Source organism: Haliotis rufescens, unplaced genomic scaffold (genome assembly GCF_023055435.1).
Source record: "Haliotis rufescens isolate VD_foot unplaced genomic scaffold, xgHalRufe1.0.p SCAF_11, whole genome shotgun sequence".
Classification (NCBI taxonomy): domain Eukaryota; kingdom Metazoa; phylum Mollusca; class Gastropoda; order Lepetellida; family Haliotidae; genus Haliotis; species Haliotis rufescens.
In genome coordinates this window covers 11,961,626-11,982,760 of record NW_025963791.1, presented here as the reverse complement: position 1 = coordinate 11,982,760, position 21,135 = coordinate 11,961,626, and the positions used below count along the sequence as shown (strand labels likewise).

The window sequence follows — 21,135 nt, the reverse complement described above, 5'->3', positions numbered from 1 at the left end:
TCGGGCCCGGCGGATTTTCCTTTTTTTAACTTATTTATTGATGATGTAATTTCATGTTCAGTTATCGTAGAATTTAGTATGAATGCATCAATATCTGTAAACTGATTAGAACTGAGTTCATTTTCATCATCTAAGTGAGGAGAAAAAACATTGTCATTTGCAAAAACCTCTCTAAAATGGCACAGCCATTCTGCTTTCGTTATATGATTCTTCTGTCTGGGTTTGTTTTGTAATGATCTTATCTGTTTCCAAAAGCTAGATTGACTATTTATGCTTCTATGCAATCTTTCAACTGATTTCTTACGTGAAATGGATTTAAATTTTCTGCAACAAAATTTATAATGATTTCTTTGTCTACAGTACACAATTCTGTTAGCGACTGTTCTTTGTGTTCTAAATCTCCTAAGTGCCCTACGTGTTTCTCGTTTCGCTTGTCTACATTCTAGACTTAGTGGTTTGTGATTGGCAAATTGTGGATTATGTCGTATTGTCTTTTTCATGCAGTTAGCAGAGTCTAATACAATGTCGACAAAGTGGCTAATTGCGTTTTCAATAGCATTATCAATTTCTTTAAGGACCATTTCTTTGTTTTCAGTAAAATTATATCTCAGGTTATCAAGAAACAAACTGGAGTAATGATCATTCCATACAATTTTCTCTGATGCTTGTGGATCCATACATGAATCATTATTGCACCTCTTACCCATATTTGGAAATCTACACATCAATTCTAATGGAAAGTGATCAGAATCAGATCGACATTGACATGTATTGGCAGTGAGTTGATTAGGAAGACACCCAAGGTATTTTGTCATTTCATTCATATGGGAGGAGTCGCATGAAATTATTTTCTCTGGAGCAGGATGAGAGAAGATGCCTTCTAAGACTTGACTTGCTACTTTTCTAGTTGCCTAGTGCGGACAGGATACCTATCCAACACTAGATTCACTAACGGAGCACGTGCTTCATTCAAGACTTTTGAATGTGGCAAATTCTGGACAGTCGTAAGTGCACTGACTTGTCTGTTTACTATTGCTGCTGTCACACATTTAACCCACTGTATTACATTTTATGCTTGTAAACCTAATCCTGTGTTTATTATTCGTTGATTGTTTATCAATCTTGTGTTGTTATTTACTGATTTCACAACATGAGAATCATAAACTAACACCATACCACAATACATTTTAATCGGAGTTGACTAAGTTAGTCATGTTATAACGTGCGTATGCATCAATATTTCATGCATCGACCCAAGCAATCAGGGCCACTAACTTCCACATCTAAGTCGGTTAGAATATAGATACCTGATATCGTGGCCAATACGAGTGTGTGCTCAGACGCTAGGCAAATATCTTCACCTCAGTCGGAGGACACATATTACTGATGCAACGAGTTGAGCTACCTAAACACACTAGACACAAGGAAGTATTTGTTTTATACTATTTGTATGGGTTGTGACTATGGTAACCCCTGCTTGAGTATGATACGGTGAATAATTGTCTCATTTCGTGCCACCAAAACGCACGTGTTAATTTGATTCCGATCTCAGAAAATAAAGGTTCAACGCACAATTGGTGAACTGGTGAAATCACATCCGTTTGCTGTTGGTCTCGATAATTTCCGAGTGTGTTTATGTGACTTGGACACGTGACGTGCATCCACAACACAGTTGCTGTCTAATGAACAATCAAATAATACTAACCATAAACCATATTATGCCCAATATTAATCCCTTAGCCAGCGGCGTATCCTACAGTCGGTAATACTTGTATATTAGCTGCACAGCTGGATAATGTTTCGACGTACTATCACGAATGGGCACCTGGGTACCGGGCCATCTAGACTGTCAAGGTAACATTAATTATTCATTAATTTTCTTTATCAATTATAAAAGAGTAATAATTTTTTATCGTTCTCGGAATTCTCCCTTTCAAGCCAAAGCCAGGATGTTGGCTATACACTAAGGCTGATTGTAACGATAAAATCCAAGGGAGGCGGGCGATAACGAAATGTCATTCCTTTTATGGAATAATACAGAGTAATATTCAACCACTGGCGTGACAGTATTAGACGTGTCTAAGTCGAACTGTTACATGTATATATTGAAAGCATGAAAAATTCTGAGATAAAGGATTTGGAATATTTACGACGTAACGCTTGTCAAACACCCATATTCCCACCAGCACGCCCAGGCCAACACCCAGATCCCACCCATACCATACCACACCCACATCCCACACCTACACCTACACCTACACCTACACCTACACCCACATTCTATCCCACCTCACCACACCACACCACAGCATACGTACGCGCGCGCGCAAACACACACACACACCCACACACCTACACCCACACACACATTCCATCCCACCACACCACACCACAGCATACGTACGCGCGCGCACACACACACGCACACGCACACGCACACGCACACGCACACGCACACCCACACCCACGTTAAACACCTTGTTGAAACCCACGAACACGGGTATGGTGCGGACAAACCAATGCCATACTAAATTTGAATCTTGAATTCGATCATAGAATCATTGGATACATAAGGGATGTTTGGAGAATAACCAACGACCTACGAGGAATTACAGATTATGAGTCCCGAGTGAATACATGGTGTACGTCCCGAGCCTTTGGCATTCATTCACGGGGGACATTAGAGTGAGTGAGTGAGCGAGTAAGGTTATCCGCCGCTTTTAGCAATATTCCAGCAATATCACGGCGGGGGTCACCAGAAATGGGCTTCACACATTGTACCCATGTCGGGAATCGAACCGTGTCTTCAGCGTGACGAGCGATTGCTTAACCACTAGGCTACCCAACCGCCCCTCTGAGATTAGAGTGAGTGAGTATGGTTTTACGCCGCTCTTAGCAATATTCCAGCAATATCACGGCGGGGGTCACCAGAAATGGGCTTCACACATTGTACCCATGTCGGGAATCGAACCGTGTCTTCAGCGTGACGAGCGATCGCTTAACCACTAGGCTACCCAACCGCCCCTCTGAGATTAGAGTGAGTGAGTATGGTTGCACGCCGCTCTTAGCAATATTCCGGCAATATCACGGCGGAAGACACCAGAAATGGGCTTCACCCATTGTACCCTTGTCGGGAATCGAACCCGGGTCTTCGGCGTGACAATCTGAGGTTAGAAAAGGTTATTCGATATATTATGTATGGATCTCTTAAGGGAGAAAATGAAATGTCAATGGTACAGATAAACTTCACTGAAGTCAGCTTATTATTCAGATGACGTAATATATTCAATGTGTCACGTGGTTGACATCTCATCGTATGTTTCTTTAAAAAAAGCACTATACCGTATTATGTCTTAAGATGACTAATCAGCATTGCGAATCGCTAAAACGCGCATGTCAAATATCGGTAAGTTATTACACACAATCATTCTTACTCATGGACGATATATCATTTCATTACCTCGTTTTAATAGTTTCAAAAGATTTTAAAAAATAAATAAGAATTAGGGACATTAAAGATACACGAGTTGTGCCCCTTTATCGTGCCAGGATGTGATGATTGTGGTATCGATTCGCACCGATAATGATTCTTGATCTATCAAGGGGTATTCCCGTGGTATTGTCGATGATTTCGCCAAACTGATAAACTTCTACGACCTTGATCACATTTGACTTTACTTCCAAAATTGTACTGACAGACATATAACTGAAATTCTTTTCCCAATTGTGTTCCAGGTCCTACAACACGTGTATCCCTAACTTGCTAGGAGCTTCAAAAATCCCTGAGAGACATCCCAGCTGTTATGTGTACCTTGAAACACATATATCTCCTTCTGGTTGACTGCCTTGTTATTGTTTGACATGAAATGTATTTTCTAATTCAACGTTCCACATCGATATCGATTACCTCGAGGCTTCGGTTGTTTAATGATATCAACATTTCCCTTCTGAACTGGAACGTCAAGTCTTCTGGGAGAGAGACGTTAAAAGACCTTAAAATAACGCCTGTGACATAATCGTCCTATGCCCGAATGTGGTTATTCCTTGATTGTTACTGGAGCACGATCAATGTTGTAACCAAAGCTACGAATTTAAGTAACCAATAGAAACGACACGTATCCTTGCTGAAGTTGATGCAAAAACTCATGCACGGCTTGTGACACTATTAATACTAATATTTCACATTTTGCTGACTCAACGTGTCAATCAAATGAGTCATATGATTCCGACTATGATTATAATGACGTCCCGGTGGGCTAAAGAGAACACGAACTATCTGACGTCAGTCAAACCGACCCTGCTAGTTTCGAATGAGTGCACATTTCTTGGAAATAATTCATTTCTGTGAATGATCAATAGCGAGGATGTGGAAGAGAATTGATAGGTGGGGAAACATACTGACTGCAAAAAGTAACTGTGCTTCATATAGAATGATGAAAATGTTATGTTATTGAAACTAACAATATAATATTTCGTCATTCGTCTGAATAATGTTTTATCATAACAAAATCATTGACAAATGCCCTGCCATGTAACGGGAGACAGGGTGGTGCAGAAACTCAATTAACGATTTCAATTTTGGGTATGACCACCATTTGCGTTGATACAGGCGAATCAGTGGCGGTGCGTCGAAAACACCAGATTATTGAAAACAGCGATGGGGGATGTTGTTTCAAATGTCCAGATTGGTCCAACTGAGCTGGAGCGGCTCGTTCCGGTCCTATCGTAGGCGTCGTTCCACCTCATCCCAGGCATGTTCTAGAGAGAGGTCTGGAGAAACAACCAGCGATGGCAGTACAGAAGAGTTATCCTGCCTCAAAAAGTCTGTTACAATACGTGCAACATGCGGTTGGAAATTCTCCTGCGTCAACGTGACGTCACGCCCCTGCATTCACACGAAGCGAAGAACACGATGTCGTCTCGATAGCATATAACACAATTCAAACTACTTAAAACACTGATGACTTTTGTTCTTCAATGAGTTGTGATACCGCCCCATACCATTATACTTCCACCCTAAACAGATTACGTTGAGTACCGTGTAGACCCTTGCACGACCTTCACAACTGTCGAGATGAAACGTGGACTTATCTTTGAACAGTATACTGTCCTGTCATGTCTTCCGAACCTCAGAGATGCTGTTTACACCAAACTAACCAGCCTGACGATGACACGGAAGCCAAAATGGATGTTTTGCTGGACGTCGGGGCCGAGTGTTGTGTTGGGTACGGTTCTGCCAATGACTGATCTCAACCCAGGATTTGTCCGAAATGTTAACGTGGCAGTTTGGTATCGATTCCTTAGAAGCTCTAACCGAACGCGATTGTCTTGTTGACATCTCATGAGTGTTGCCGTGCTGCAGATAACGTCTCCAAAGAGATGATATTGTGTTTCGATGAACATTAAAATGTCTAGCAACTTCGTTTTGCGCAATTCCTTGTTCCACCAAACTTTCGGCTCGATTTTCAGCTAGTCGTGTCATTGCATAAGCATTATTTACGGTTACAGAACAATGTGAGCTGTTCGCATTAAAACAAAGACGTGTATTAGTATCGTGCTCATAAGAAACACGCAGACATCCAATTTGTCCGCCCAACATCAACATGAATGTGCATATTGTAAATCTCAAATTTAAAGTCCAGGAATTGAGCTTTTATATGAAGCATAGTAACTTTTTCCCGTTAGTATATGAATACAAAGTGAGATGAGGAGCGGTGGATTTAGGACATGATAGGGAGGATGAAAAGGAGGAGGGGGAGCGGAAAGGAGGAAATGTCTAAAGGAAAAAATGTAAAAAAGAGGAGAAGGAAATGAGGGAAAGGAAGATGAAGAGAAGAAGTGGGGAAGGAAAGGAACGATACAGAGGAAGAGGAGAACAAAAGGAAAAAGACGAGGAGGTAGAGAATACGCGGGCTAGGATGAAGTGAGTGAGTTGTGTTTAACGCCGCTTTTAACAGTATTCCAGTTATATCGCGGCGTGTCAGCTTAATATGGGAGGAAATCCCGAAGTGATGCAGGTCTCAGACGTTTACCACTTCGGTCAAACCCACGAGCACGGGTATGGTGCTGACAAACCTAGAACGATAATCGGGGCGAACTGGGATTCGAACCCACAATCATAGGTTTCTGCACAGCGAATCGCGGCGCCTTAGACGACTGGGCCACCCGTGCCCCCGGCTGGGAAATCGAAGAAGAGACGAAGAAAAGGTTATAGGAGGAGGAAGAGACGAAGTTAGGGTTGAGAAAGGGAGGGGCAGGGTAAGGGGGAGTAGAGAAGAAGGACAGGGCGGAGCAGGAGAACTTGGCGCGCCCTGCGTCTGTATTCACGTACACGTCACGATCAAAACGGTTCTGTTCCTGCCTTTCATGATCACTTTACTCTCTACACCTTAAAAAACACTAATATATACTTAAAGTATGCTGAAGATCAAGTATTGATGATACCAAAGATCGTCCCAAAATAATGATTGACATATTACGGTTCACAATGACTGGTTAGCCCCTATAGGACCTTAATTTCACAATGAACGAACAGGAGACATACAGTCATTGGCACGATGTGCACGAGGTGCTTGAAATCTTTTTTTATGTATCGTGACAGAATCGTTATACATCATTATCAGAGACCACAACATTTGCTACTGAGGATTGCAACAACTAATGCACTTATGCCAACTATCGTCAAAGAAGAATTGGGCCGATGCATCCACATTCTTGGAACTTTGTCAACACAACGTCACGTTGCAAACGTCTTTGGTGTCAGCCAAAGTTTTATCTAACAGAACATTATCTAAAAAATAGCGGGAAGACAGGTTTCTCCCGATTGCAACAAGATGTCGTCACTTCGTGACTGTCATCATACTCAGCAATGACCTGCGGAACGCCAGTGGCGTTAACGTTTCTAGACAGTGCGTAATCATTTCCATGAGGCTGGTCTCCGCTCACGGAGGGCATGCATTCGCATCCCACTGACCCGACGTCACAGGCACGCACGTTTGGATTGGGCTGAAGATCACGTCAATTGGACAGACAAGGCCTGGGCTCCAGTACAGATCGTCGTGCCCCAGTGGCGTAGACAAGATTTCAACGGATTACAGGCTTCAAACGTAGCCGAAAATAACCGCAATAGAGGGGACTCGATCCTGATTTATAGTGGGATAAGTAGAACTGGATGAACAGGGATGGTACAATCGGACTAGACTTCTTCCACAAGGACGAAAGCACAAGAGCTCTTCGTGGAAGGGTCATTGATACCTCCTAGTACTTAGAGCAGGAGACCATTGTCCGCATGGCATGGTCAGCCCGGTCACCAGACCTCAACACTATCGAACACATGTGAAACGAGCTGCAGATCACCCACTCACGACGCTCTGTCCTTCACGCAACTCTACAGGAAAAGTGCTCTTACTGAAAAGTGGAACAATCTTCTTTTGAAAACCATCTAAACACTTCATTGGAAGGGTGAGACGATGGTGCCAGGCTGCGATCGCATCACGTGGATCACATACGCGCTTCTGAGAGTTGGGTATTTTGTTTTCGGGATTTTTTCACTTTTCAGCCTTGGTCAGATACTCTCACTTTGACGGTTGATCTGACTGATTGTTGGTCATATGATGTTTGTTTGCATTGTGTGGCACATGACAAAGGAATTCCGTTCATTAAACATGTCTTCACGCAATATTGTATTTGGCTATTTCAACATATGTATTACCTTTCCAAGTGGTGATCCTTAGTAAAATTTGAGTAGTATTGAAACACCGAGGGACTAATCTTACCAGCATCCATGTACTTTTTATTCCAATACAACTTTACCTCTTCACACTAAACATAAAGACCAAACAGAATATCGAGAGAATTGGAAAACCTGCACATTGGCTTCAGTTCACCGAGACTCCCTATACATAATTTAATTGCATCACGACTGCTATTGAATGATGGGAAAAGAATTCTAGACGTCTGTGATGTCATGTAATCAATGTTACCATGTCAACCGCGACAGATTTGCATGGACCTGCAACGAATGCAGTTGCACGTGATGCAGCGGATGGTGGACCTTCATTGTACTTTCGGTATTCAATCTCCGTGCGCCTTGCTATTCTGTCAGGTGGTGATTAAGGTAACGTGTCCCATGAGCCCCATCACTTTATTCTTCACATTGTCCTGTCTGCCAGTTTGTTTTTTGTTTTACGGCGCATTCAGAATTGTTCCAGCTTACCCTGGCTTCTTGCATGAAACATGAAAAAAACTGCAATTCCTTAATTTGTTTAAACATTATTTATTTTCAGGCCTGGTTTGTAACAGATGCACGATATATGTTTATATTAATACCGCCTAGCAAGAAAATCAATTACAAAGTTGGTTACAAAATGCAAATTGATAATGTAGACACATCAGTAGACATATTACTACAACAAAAATCTAGTTTTGTATAACTATAATTAAAGTTATGGATAAACAATATCCAAACAAGAGATTACAGTCAGCTTCTTGCTTAAATCTCATGACGTTATTTCGAAGCTTTATAATTTGTTTTTATGGTGAAGTCATGGTCTGATTTTAGTATTTCCATTTCCGCCTGTTTACCCAAGGAAGCATTGCTGTTTAAATAGCTTTCCAAATTATACCATTAAGTAATATAATACATTTTATTTCTGATAATATCGTATTTGACAACATGAAGGCGTTATGAAGTGCATATCGGTTTGATATCAACAGGAGTAGCCAAGTCTGTTAAAATTACGAGAGTTTCACTTTAAAGGAATTGAGTAACAGTAAAATATGTTTTGTGTGGACATCACGTGATGTCATGGAAGTATATCCACAAAAACCTGAGTCATTTGAGCAAATTGTTTCGCTGTGATAAGTTTGTAATTAATATTAACAAAGATCTGTCACCTTTGGAGAATGGACAAACTTGAGGAACGCGCAGTGATCAAGAACTTGGAGTTTATCAATCAACCCTCGCAAATAAGCAATCCTGCCAAAGACAACAATGGGTGATTTGACAAAACCCATGCCCAAAGTTTAAATCGAAATGTATAGTACCTTCATTTGTCCATTTGAAGTTCGTTTAGTGTAATGGTGGATGTGCACTCGTTCGGTAATGCATTCCAAAGTTTAAATGTATCCTCACTAAATGACTACATCACGTAACGTTTACCAACTTGTTTCTGGGAGTGTTGGCGGCAGGAGGCGACCTTTTAGCGAACACCTGGTATCATCACTTTTTGATACAGACATTGAGTTTGAGCTATCTTCCTTATTTGAGGTGGTGCGGTCGGGTAGCCTAGTGGTTAAAGCGTTCGCTCGTCACGCCGAAGACCCGGGATATTGCTGGAATATTGCTAAAAGCGGCGTAAAACCATACTCACTCACTCACCTTATTTGAGGTACGTTTGCGAATTGCTGTTACAGTGATGACACAAGGTGTTCGCGAAAAGGCTTAGCATGTCCTAACGGCGGAGTGGGCAAGCGGTCAAAAAGCGCCAGGCTAGCAGGCACAAGGAACTGAGATCGTATCCCGCCAGTAACCGGGCTGTTATTTTACCTATGAAGCAACAATGTTTCCAGGTATTTACAGTGTTGGCACTACCCTTGTGCACTCAAAAGAACCCACTCGTCCGATAGAAGATGACCAGATGGAAACACGTACGTAAGTGTCAAAACCTGTGGTGTCACCCTGGGCAAGTGACTTAGTGTGCCTCTGTTAACCCAGCAGGGCATTGGTAACCGATAACTGAGGTGGGCGTAAAAAACTTCTAGCGCCTCGACGCAGCTTTGGTTGTCTACTCCCCAGGAGGTTGAGAATGATAACTGGAATGCAAACTGATCCACTGGTCGGGGAACAAATAAAACCTCATTTTAGCAGATACTAGTACCCGGATACCTGCGGTATGTAAATTTATCTTATTATTACATTATTATTATTGATGAAGGTGAGTAAACGTTATCATCACTATGCTGTGGTCCAACGAAAACGTCAACATCTCTTTGGGTCATTGTCTTTTCAAGGTATGTTTAGAATCACACATATATTATATACAACTCAAAGTGTGCTAAGTATCACAACTTTGAAAGGTAATGCGTAATTGTTGAGATAACAATATTGCCTGAAGACATTTTTCATGAACAGAAGTCCGTTGTCATGTGCCACACAGTGCCAACAAACATGTGACAAATAATCGTTCAGATCACGCGTCAAAATGAGAATATCAGACCAAAACTGAAACGTAATGAAATCCCGAAAACAATTTCATTGTCAAAAAAATCATCTCAGTGGCGCGTATGTGATCAACGTGATGCGAATTGCTATTATCTCTCTGACTAGAAAGGCACTATAATTCTAATGTGAGAAAAGCCAACGAAACCGACAAAACAGCGCTACGGAAGTTCCATCGAGCCAAAATTGGAAGATTCCAGCTTCCAAAAGGACTAAAACAGGCCTGAAAAATTCAACCCTACAACCACATGTCGGATTGGACGCCACGTATTGCGGTTGTCTACAGACTTCTGTTGTGTAGCGGTGGGTATGGGAGGGACACGGGGGGCATGGGAGGCCCACTAGTCTAAGGCGCCGGTTCGCCCCGAATATGTTTCTAGGTTTGTCAGCGCCATATCCGTGCTCATGGGTTTCACCAAAGTGGTAAGCGTCTCAGACCTGCATCACTTCGGGCTTTCCACCCACATCAAGCTGATACGCCGTGATATAACCGGAATACTGTCAAAAGCAGCGTTAAACCCAGCTCACTCACTCACTGTTGTGTGGGACTATATTATTAAGGGTGGTATGTGTCGGATCTGCTACAGCAACATGGATACATGACATATCGTCTCCTGCATTATGTTTAGCACTGGTTCACTTAGTGAGAGTTTCCGTTTTGTTTTCAACGACATTGTGGACATATGCCTTGTTTACCAATCTCATTAAAATCAGATCTTAGTTCTCGTTATCGCTAAACAAAGATCTGAGGACATCCCATTACGGATCACGTCAGGACGACCTTTCATCCGACCAATCAAAGCGTCGCTTACCAGATCATGAAAGTGACAGTCGGAATGTGTTTTCTAATCATGCAACCTCGAAAACGTCAACACGGGGTATTCCGAACGACAGTGACGGACCGTACGACAGATTTCGTCAAAATTATCGTCTATCTTTCGCTTCCGTGGGTCAAACATTTGAATGGAGGAGGCGTTGTACAGTACGTGGAAAGCACTGCCATACAATCGCAACCACATATTAGACATTCCGGAATCTTCGTTTGTTCAGTTTTCAAAATTTTAATCGAGAACTGTGTTAACATACTTTTCAAGCGTTGTCTGAAATGGAAGTCGCCGGGTTGAAACGAGTGCCGTAAGCTCGAGAAAGCCGCTTTCTATTGGCTGATGTCGACTTCTTGCTAGTTATTTCAGTGGTCGGTCAAAGTTCGCGAAAGGTCGTTCTGACCCGTAATGGGATGTCCTCAGATCTTTGTTTAGCGGCAGCGAGAACTTAGATCTGATTTTAATGAGATTGCTTGTTTACATACCGAAAACACGACATGTGCAATGAAGATACCCTCCCTGGTCTCTGAATGATATATAACGATTCTATCACGATACATGAAAAAAGCGTTTTCAAGCACCTCGTGCACTTCGTGCCCCTGAGTGCAGGGCACTGCCCCTTCATCATAAAATTGTACCGGGATATTCTATTCCGTGTTTGTGGGATGATTTTTTCAAAACTTCATCCTTAGCAAAAATTGAGAATACATAGTATTACAAATTGATCGGGAGACAGCAAGCATAGAGATAAAAAAAAGTGCTGTTGAATTTAAGTCATTATTAAATGCTGAAACCATTTGGGTCTACTCAATCACTTTAACACCTGACATGTTGGGTGAGCTAACTGAAGCATGTACTGAAAACAGTGGGGGAAATATATCAATTTCGTTTACTTTAAGACGTCTTGTGTTCACGATATGCGGTAGCATAAATAATAGATGTTTCCTGTTCTGATGAATTTCTATCATTGAGGTGCAGGACAAAGGAGCAAATCTATCAACCAAGGCACACATTTCATAATGACATAAAAACGCTATCTGGTGTAAAGAGGTTCCTTAGCTTACTGCATACACAGACTGAGTAATCAGCTTCAAGGTGACACTATTATAATTGATATGTCATCTATCCAGAGAATCATATCCCTCATCAAACAACGCCAATTAGGCTTGACGAAGAAGAGAGGTTTTCTCAACTGTGGAACGATAAACAGTGCTAACGGGAACACGCTTAGAACTTGCAGGCTGTTCTAGAAGGACTGCAGACCAGAACCCTAACTTCCCAACATCATTTCCAGGAACAGAAGAATATTTTTGCTTTATAGATGGATAAAAATATCAAAATACAAATAGTGATCGATTCGCCTGAATTTGAAGTATAAAAAACAAAAGAATAATTGAAAGAACATCAGAGTGTGATGCGTTGTCAGTGCCGTTACCGTAACATGAATCATTTTGCTGAAACAATGACAGATAAAACAATACGTGTGAATGATAGTGGCTTCAACAGCTTTCAAATCTATACCGAGGCGGTCGGGTAGCCTAGTGTTTAAGCGTTCACTCGTCACGCCGAAGACCTGGGTTCGATTCCTCACATGGGTACAATGTTTGAAGCCCATTTCTGGTGTCCCCAACCGTGATGTTGCTAGAATATTGCTAAAAGCGGCGTAAAACCATACTCACTCACTCACTCAAATTCGCCCACCGCCCCGACCATATAAAGGATGTCGCAAATCTTGACATAGATGTTTGTGACCATAATGACATTGTTTGTCTTTTCACAAATTGAATATAAAAACAAAATTGATTTCTATTCATTTGAGAATTCACGAATCCAACAAGTATGAACAAGATTAGAGAGAAGCGGAGTTGAACATTTGTGTTGTATTCTACTCAAAAGAAGTTAAAGAACGAGTTTTTTCATGAGACTCTTGTTATGACAGACTAACTAGTCACATGAAACAAATCAAGTGTTCTTACTTCCATTGAGTAGTATATTTCTGCAAGCAACACCGCCTTTATCGGGTTGGTAGTCATGGTTAATCAATTTGTCAATAACTGTAAAAACTCAAACTGGAAATACAACTTCCTTTTTATGGTCCCTACTCGTTTTCAGTCCCATATAACAATGGACCCCAGATAATGTAATCCATTGGGAGCCAGTTATTAACGATTTCCTATGACCAGACCGAAAACTGGGATCACTAATTTGGACGGCGAGAACAATTACACCAGATGAAGAAATTCTTACGTTTACGAATGCAGTGTCGATATGTACAGTGGGGCAAGCAAGGGTCCAACCACTTGATATTCTAGGGAAAGGGGAGGGCGGGGTGGGTATATTTGTATGGGGATTAGATATTTATTAGCTACAGTTGCACAACTAGATTTTTTAAAACAAGGAGTCTGAACATTATTTTTCAGAAAAATACCTTCCAACAATGTAAACTTTCGTGGCAGACAATAACTTTTTTTAAAACAATCTGAATCGTAATTACTTTTTTCAAGAAAATTCTGGGGACAAATCCTCCTCACACACACACACCACACACGTATAATATCAAATGGTCGGTCCAACAGAAAGTATCAAAGTATCATATGCATGCCACGTGGGGGAAAATATGATTCTCTGCAGGTGATGCCGTAAATATTAAAAGACATCCTCATGCGTTTGTGCATATCTCAATAAATTGTCAACAGTTCTTTGAGCATCTCATGAGACAAAGGGGATGGCAGAAACTCATCGTAACATGGGAACTGGAACTGACAAAAGGTTTCTGATATATAATTCACGAACTGCTTTGTCGCTGGTTGCAGAAACATTATGACGTTTCCTCCAACATGAAGCCAACATTCCGTGAAATATCGATGCTCCACAAAGTGAGCCACGAGCCCAAGAGAAATTTCAAAAATAAAATACTGGTTTACCTTTAAAAAACATAATAAACATAACTAAAAGCTCACTCGGGTTCCCTGTATCAAGTGTCATCTGAATAAAAAAAACAACTTTTATGTAGGACAGTGCAATAATGTTTGAAACAGATGTCCGAGTGGCATTACATAAGTTAATAGTTTCCAGAAATATCAGAGCATTGACCAAGTTGCAATAATTGTACATTGACATGGACCTGGCACGACAGAATAAACTTAATTTCTACTTGGACATTTACATTTTTAATAACTTTATGGTGTTTTCTCAGCAACTTTAGCTGTCGTGCATGTTTGTACTTCCTAATGTGAATGATGACGTCTAATAGATTGTGAGAAGCAAAACTTAAAAAACTATTAAAGATATAGATATATAGATATTATAGATAAAGGAGAATGAAACGAAAATAAAAAACATATTTGTGCTTTGTTTAATGGGGCAGTTCAACCTTGACATTTTTCAATGTGTTAACATGTTTGGTATCTGTCAGGGTTATTCTATTTGATGCAGCTCGTTGTCTCTCTCGTATCAGGTTTGAGGATCATTAAATGTCTTCTATTGAAAGAAGGTGATAACAACAAATACGATACCAGAATAAACATATACGTTATCAGTTCTTTGAGAAGTGATGTTAATTGTTAAAAGGAGGAATTAATACACGTTTCTATGAAAATAAAAGCATAATACGTTAAGACGCATTTGAAGAAGATGGTAAAAATAACAGATACGTTATCATGACAATCTCATACTTTGAAACATGGGACGTAACGTTATTTACAAAATAATAATAATCCTCAAACAATCTTCACACCCTGTCATAAATACAACCATCAGTGGTTCTATCAGGAGATATAGACTTTGATGTGTATACTCACAAATTTGTTTGGAAACAATGTCATGAAACTGGTATGTAACGTCTCTTTGACAACGTCAAATTCGGCCCGAAGTGTAGCACATGGTCAAAATCTCATTGCTTCTCATACCTAGCCAAGTGATTTAAACCTTTATGGCGGGAATATTCTAATTCGTATGATAGAGGTAACGTATAAGAGTGTAACGTACTAAACATAAAACTCTTTTATCTGTTGCTATTTGTCTATTTTCATGAACTGGTGTGCCTCATACATTGAGTTGTTTAAATGAACAACAAAACAACGCAAGTGAGAAAGTTGTTAGTAAATAAATAGATATAAGACAGCTCTAGTAACCTATCTTGTCACATGCTAGGACGACAGAGGAAACATACACTCCCATTCGCATAGGGGACATAGGATCATGTATAATTAATAATTACATTGTGCTCAGTCATATTGGGCATGAAGTGGGCCTACTATTATAACGAATCAGATAGAGATAGACACATGCATGGACACAGATACACAGGCATATTCATGGATACAGAGAGAAAGACACATGCATGGACAAAGAAACACACTCAGGCATATTCATGGACACAGAGAGATAGACACATGCATGGAGAGAGAGAGATAGACACATGCATGGACACATAAATACAGTCATATTCATATACACAGAGAGATAGACACATGCATGGACACAGATATACAGGCATATTCATATACACAGAGAGATAGACACATGTATCGACACAGAGAATTAGACACATGCAGGGACAGAGAGAGTTAGACACATGCATGGACACAGAAACACAGGCATATTCATGGACACAGAGAGATAGACACATGCATGGACACAGATAAACAGGCATATTCATGGATACAGATAGATAGACACATGTATCGACACAGAGAGATAGACACATGCATGGACAGAGAGAGTAAGACACATGCATGGACACAGAAACACAGGCATATTCATGGATACAGAGAGATAAACACATGTATCGACACAGAGAGATAGACACATGCATGGACATAGAAACGCAGGCATATTCATGGACACAGAGAGATAGACACATGCATGGACACAGATATACAGGCATATTCATGGATACAGATAGATAGACACATGTATCGATACAGAGAGATAGACACATGCATGGACAGAGAGAGTTAGACACATGCATGGACATAGAAACGCAGGCATATTCATTGACACAGAGAGATAGACACATACATGTACACAGAGGGATGGACACGTGCATGGACACAGATACACAGGCATATTCATGGACACTGAGATATAAACACACGCATGGACACACAGAGATGGATACGTTAATGGACACAGAGAGATAGACACATGCATGGACACAGAGAGATGGACACATGCATGGACACAGAGAGATGGACACATGCATGGACGCAGAGAGATGGACACATGCATGGACGCAGAGAGATGGACACATGCATGGACGCAGAGAGATGGACACATGCATGGACACAGAGAGATGGACACATGCATGGACACTGAGAGATAAACAAATGCATGGACACAGAGAGATGGACACATGCATGGACACAGAGAGATGGACACATGCATGGACACAGAGAGATGGACACATGTATCGACACAGATACATAGGCATACTCATGGACACTGAGAGATAAACAAATGCGTGGACACTGAGAGATGGACACATGCATGGACACAGAGAGATGGACACATGCATGGACACAGAGAGATGGACACATGTATCGACACAGATACACAGGCATACTCATGGACACTGAGAGACACTTGCAGGGGCACAGGAAGGTAGACGCATGTATGGACACAGGAAGGTAGACGCATGTATAGACACAGGAAGGTAGACGCATGTATGGACACAGGAAGGTAGACGCATGTATAGACACAGGGAGGTAGACACATGCATGAACACACAGGGGTAAACACATACATGGACACGGGGGGTAGGGGTCGACAAATGGATGGACACAAGGAGGCAGACACATGCATTGACACAGGGAGGTAGACACATGCATGGACACACAGAGGTAAACGCATGCATAGACACAGGTAGGTAGACACATGCATGGACACAGGGAGGTAGACACATGCATTGACACAAGGAGGAAGACACATGCATGGACACAGGTAGGTAGACACATGCATGGACACAGGGAGGTAGACACATGCATTGACACAAGGAGGAAGACACATGCATGGACACAGGGAGGTAAACGCATGCATGGACACAGGGAGGTAGACACATGCATTGACACAAGGAGGAAGACACATGCATGGACATAGGGAGGGAGACACATGTATGGACACAGGGAGGTAGACACATGCGTTGACACAGGGGGAAGACACATGCATGAACACACAAAGATAAACACATGCATGGACACATGGAGATAGAGACATGCATGGACACATGGGGAAGACACATGCATGGACACATGGAGATAGAAACATGCATGGACACAGGGGGAAGACACATGCATGGACACAGGGAGGTATACACATGCATGGACACAAGGAGGTAGACACATGCATGGACACAAGGAGGTAGACATGCATGGACACAGGGAGGAAGACACATGCATGGACACAAGGAGGTAGACACATGCATGGACACAGGGAGGTAGACACATGCATGGACACAGGGAGGTAGACACATGCATGGACACAAGGAGGTAGACATGCATGGGCACAGGGAGGAAGACACATGTGTGAACAGAGGGAGGTAGACACATGTAGGGAGGAAGACACGTGCACTGACATTTTATTTGATTTATCAACTTTGTCCCACACGACAAACGTCAGGAACTACTTCATTCCTTGATTCATAGGGATTTGTGGCGACAATAGTTACAGTTACACATCTATCTTCAGGGGTTCAGGACACTTTGACAACAAGGAAAGCAAATGCCAACTGAAGTTCACTGAGAACACAGCATGTGAAATATTCACTTCCTCATAGATAACCTTTATGTAAAACTTGGGGGTATGACATACGGGGTAGGTGTGAAATAAGTATGAACACTACCTTTTTAATGCAAATTGTGTGAGGGGAAGATGCTACCGGTAGGGCAGGACAGGCTTACCCTTTCAGCCAACACCTGGTGTCCTCACTCACTTTCAGTTATCCATTCATATAAAGAATTTTGTTTCGGCGGATAGTCGAGACTGGGTATTCTCTGGCGTTGATGTCATATATTTAATGAAACGCTGCTTATATTTAACATAAAACACATGCCATGTACATGTCTGAAACTAGTTTTTTTGCATTTTACAAACTCTACGAAAAACGTTAGACAAGTGCAGAAAGTCATTCATGAAACTATGAAAGGTCCAAGTCGAAAGGGTCGATGCATAACGTCACACAGTATGCACACATATGTGTTCCAAGTATATATGGTAGGTGGAAAATCAGTATAAACTTTAACTAAGTTAACGTTATTTTATATCTTTCAAATACAATCTACTGAAGCCACCATCTTAGTACAGTTACGGCGACGCACAAATAGTAGTTCATACCAGATTTTAATGTATTCATCAATTCCAAGAAAGACACGTCAAATTGATTTAAATTCTGAAACAAATCTCCTTGTAACCAGTCTATCAAATCTATGTAAATATATGTATGCATACCCCAATGCATCTATCTAATGCATACGCACTGTGTACTTGTGTTACTCATTGGGGGCACGGGAGGCCCACTCGTCAAAGGCGCCGCAATTCGCTGTGCAGAGTTGCGTCCATTAAGAACGCCAGAAACCTATGATTGTGGGTTCAAATCCCGGTTCGCCCCGATTATGTTTCTAGGTTTGTCAGCACCATACCCGTGCTCGTGGGTTTCACCGAAGTGGTAAACGTCTGAGACCTGAATCACTTCTGGCTTTCCTCCCACATTAAGCTGTCACGACGTGATATGACTGGAATAATGTTAAACACAACTCACTCATTCACTCACCCACTCACTCATTGACGATTCTCTCCATAAGTATTTAGTATTTCACTGTGGTCGACAAAATCTTAAATTGAGAGAAAGTAATATAAAGAGAATTCGAAATAATGTGACTTACTGTATCTTCAGACTTAGAAATGTCATATATATCTCTTTTCACACGTCTTGTAAACAGCAATGTCCACGTGCATATGAGACATTACTTTGGGTGAGTTCCCTATTAAGCTTAACGCATCCCACAAAACAATGTGCCATGTGCTCGTTCATTTATATTGTCATTGGTTGTGCATCAGTTGGAAACTACTTTTTTATTATGTGATAATTAATTTAATGATCTATTTATAAGATAAAACACGCCAGGTTTTGAGCAGTGTGCTTCCTATTCATCCTGAGCAGCTGCCGTGATATATTAGTTGCCTGTCTCGCCATTGTATTCACGGGTTTAAAATGTTCGCTCGGCTAACCACTAATTAAAGTGAATCAGGGCACATTTATTCCCACTGCATCTTCCATTCGTACAGTGTCTCGTTATGACACCAAATATTATGTCGGATGAATGTGGTGGTGAGGTGAAATGGGGTTTAACGTCGCGTCCAAGATTATTGCACTTATATAGCGACGTGCATGTACGTGTGTGTCTGGCTGCTTGTACTAGTCCGACTGAAGCCGATTTATAGTGCTAGCTCACTGAGATACCATGCCGCAGTTTAACATGAATATCCCACTCAGACACAGTATACTGACTCCGAGCCGACCAGTCCTTGTTTTAGCCCCTTAATGCCGAGCGCCAGACAGGGTAACAACAAGTACCATCTTTTAACGTCTTTTTGTATGACGCGGCTGGGGATCGAACCCCGGACCTTCCGCTCCCCGGGCGGACGCTCTACAATTAGACCACGGAGGCGGTGGATGAATGTGGAGTCACTTCTTATTTTTCGTTCAAATCTTTGGTTTTAGCTAGGATTCAGTAACTGACGCATTGTCTCTAAACGGGGTACTGCAGCTTGATCATGAACGAATCGCTGCAAGGGAAAGATTAATATATTTTATTACACGGGTTACGGTATTAGCACGTGATGAATAGAATTTTGAAAGTATCCGAGTTAGAATTTGGTCTTCAGCGACCATTGCTTGTCGTGAGGAGCGACTATGCTGGTCGTTTGAGGCGACGAACGGGATCGGGTGGTCAGGCTCGCTGACTTGGTTGATGCTTGTCATCGTATCCCAATGGCGTCGATTCATCGATGTTCATGAAGTCAATCACTGGATTATCTGGTCCAGATCCGATTATGTACAGACCGCTGTCATATGGCTGATATATTTCTGAGTGCGGCGTCAAACAACAAACACACAAACAAAATAAACACCATAATAAAAAAAAAATGCAAATAACAGTCTTATAAACTGTGGTTACCATGGTTACTGTGTCTGACAGTTGGTTGATGGGGAGATATATAGTCCATCATTAACTAAATTTAAGGACTTAACAATACGTAAGGACGAAAAAGGAAATTCCATTTCAAGAATAGTATAATATGTTATTGAATATTGGCATGACATGCAGCACATGTTTGTATATCTAATTTGTGTACACGATGTCTGGTTGAATAGCTCAAGAAAACATTAGGTTAGAGAAGAACAAAGTAAACAATACCACTACTGCATGTTATATTCTTTACAATCTTGAATGATTACACATAATTTACCTCCTCTGATATCCCGGTTTGTGTTTACACAGTGTCTTAGGAACAGACAGGTTGGGCCAGTCATATGTAACATCTTCTAAGGATTTGGAAATACTTCCTTGTAGCTAAGTACTATTGCTAAAGTGTTAAATCCGTTCAAGACATAAGACTTGACCTTTGCCTCATAAATATTTGATAATTCTTTACTGACGCCTTGTAAATCAAAGCAGGAAAATTCGCCAGGCTGCTCTCGGAGTGTAGCCATTGTTTATTAGTACTTTTGGAAGAAAATCAGTATTTATATGTGGAAAGATTTAGGATAATTGAGTCAGTGAGTTAGTGAATTGGGTTTAATGCCGCTTTCAACAGAATTCCAGTTATATCACGGCGTGTTTGCTTACTGTGGGAGGAAAGCCCGAAGTGGTGCAGGTCAGACGTTTACCATTTGGGCCAAACCCAAGAGCACGGGTATGATGCTGAAATATAGAAAACACACTCGGGGTGAACCGGGATTCGAACCTGCGATCATAGTTTTCTGGAGTGTCCAAGGGATGCAACTCTCAACAGCGAATTGCGGCGCCTAGGACGAAAGGGCTACTCTTGGCCCCAATAATCCTAGGGACGTATTGCATTTTTTATATACAT

At 41.4% G+C, this 21,135-nt stretch overlaps 1 protein-coding gene across 1 annotated transcript in view; it reads right to left on the bottom strand.

Moving 5' to 3' along the window:
* The window catches only part of LOC124141152 (serine-rich adhesin for platelets-like), a 65,296-nt gene extending 46,278 nt beyond the window's left edge, over nt 1–19,018 (bottom strand). Inside the window, exon 1 of the mRNA XM_046509069.2 lies at nt 18,924–19,018. The gene's annotated coding sequence lies outside the window, so the exon portion shown is untranslated. The remainder of the gene's footprint in view (nt 1–18,923) is intronic.
* Between the last annotated feature and the right edge of the window lie 2,117 nt (nt 19,019–21,135).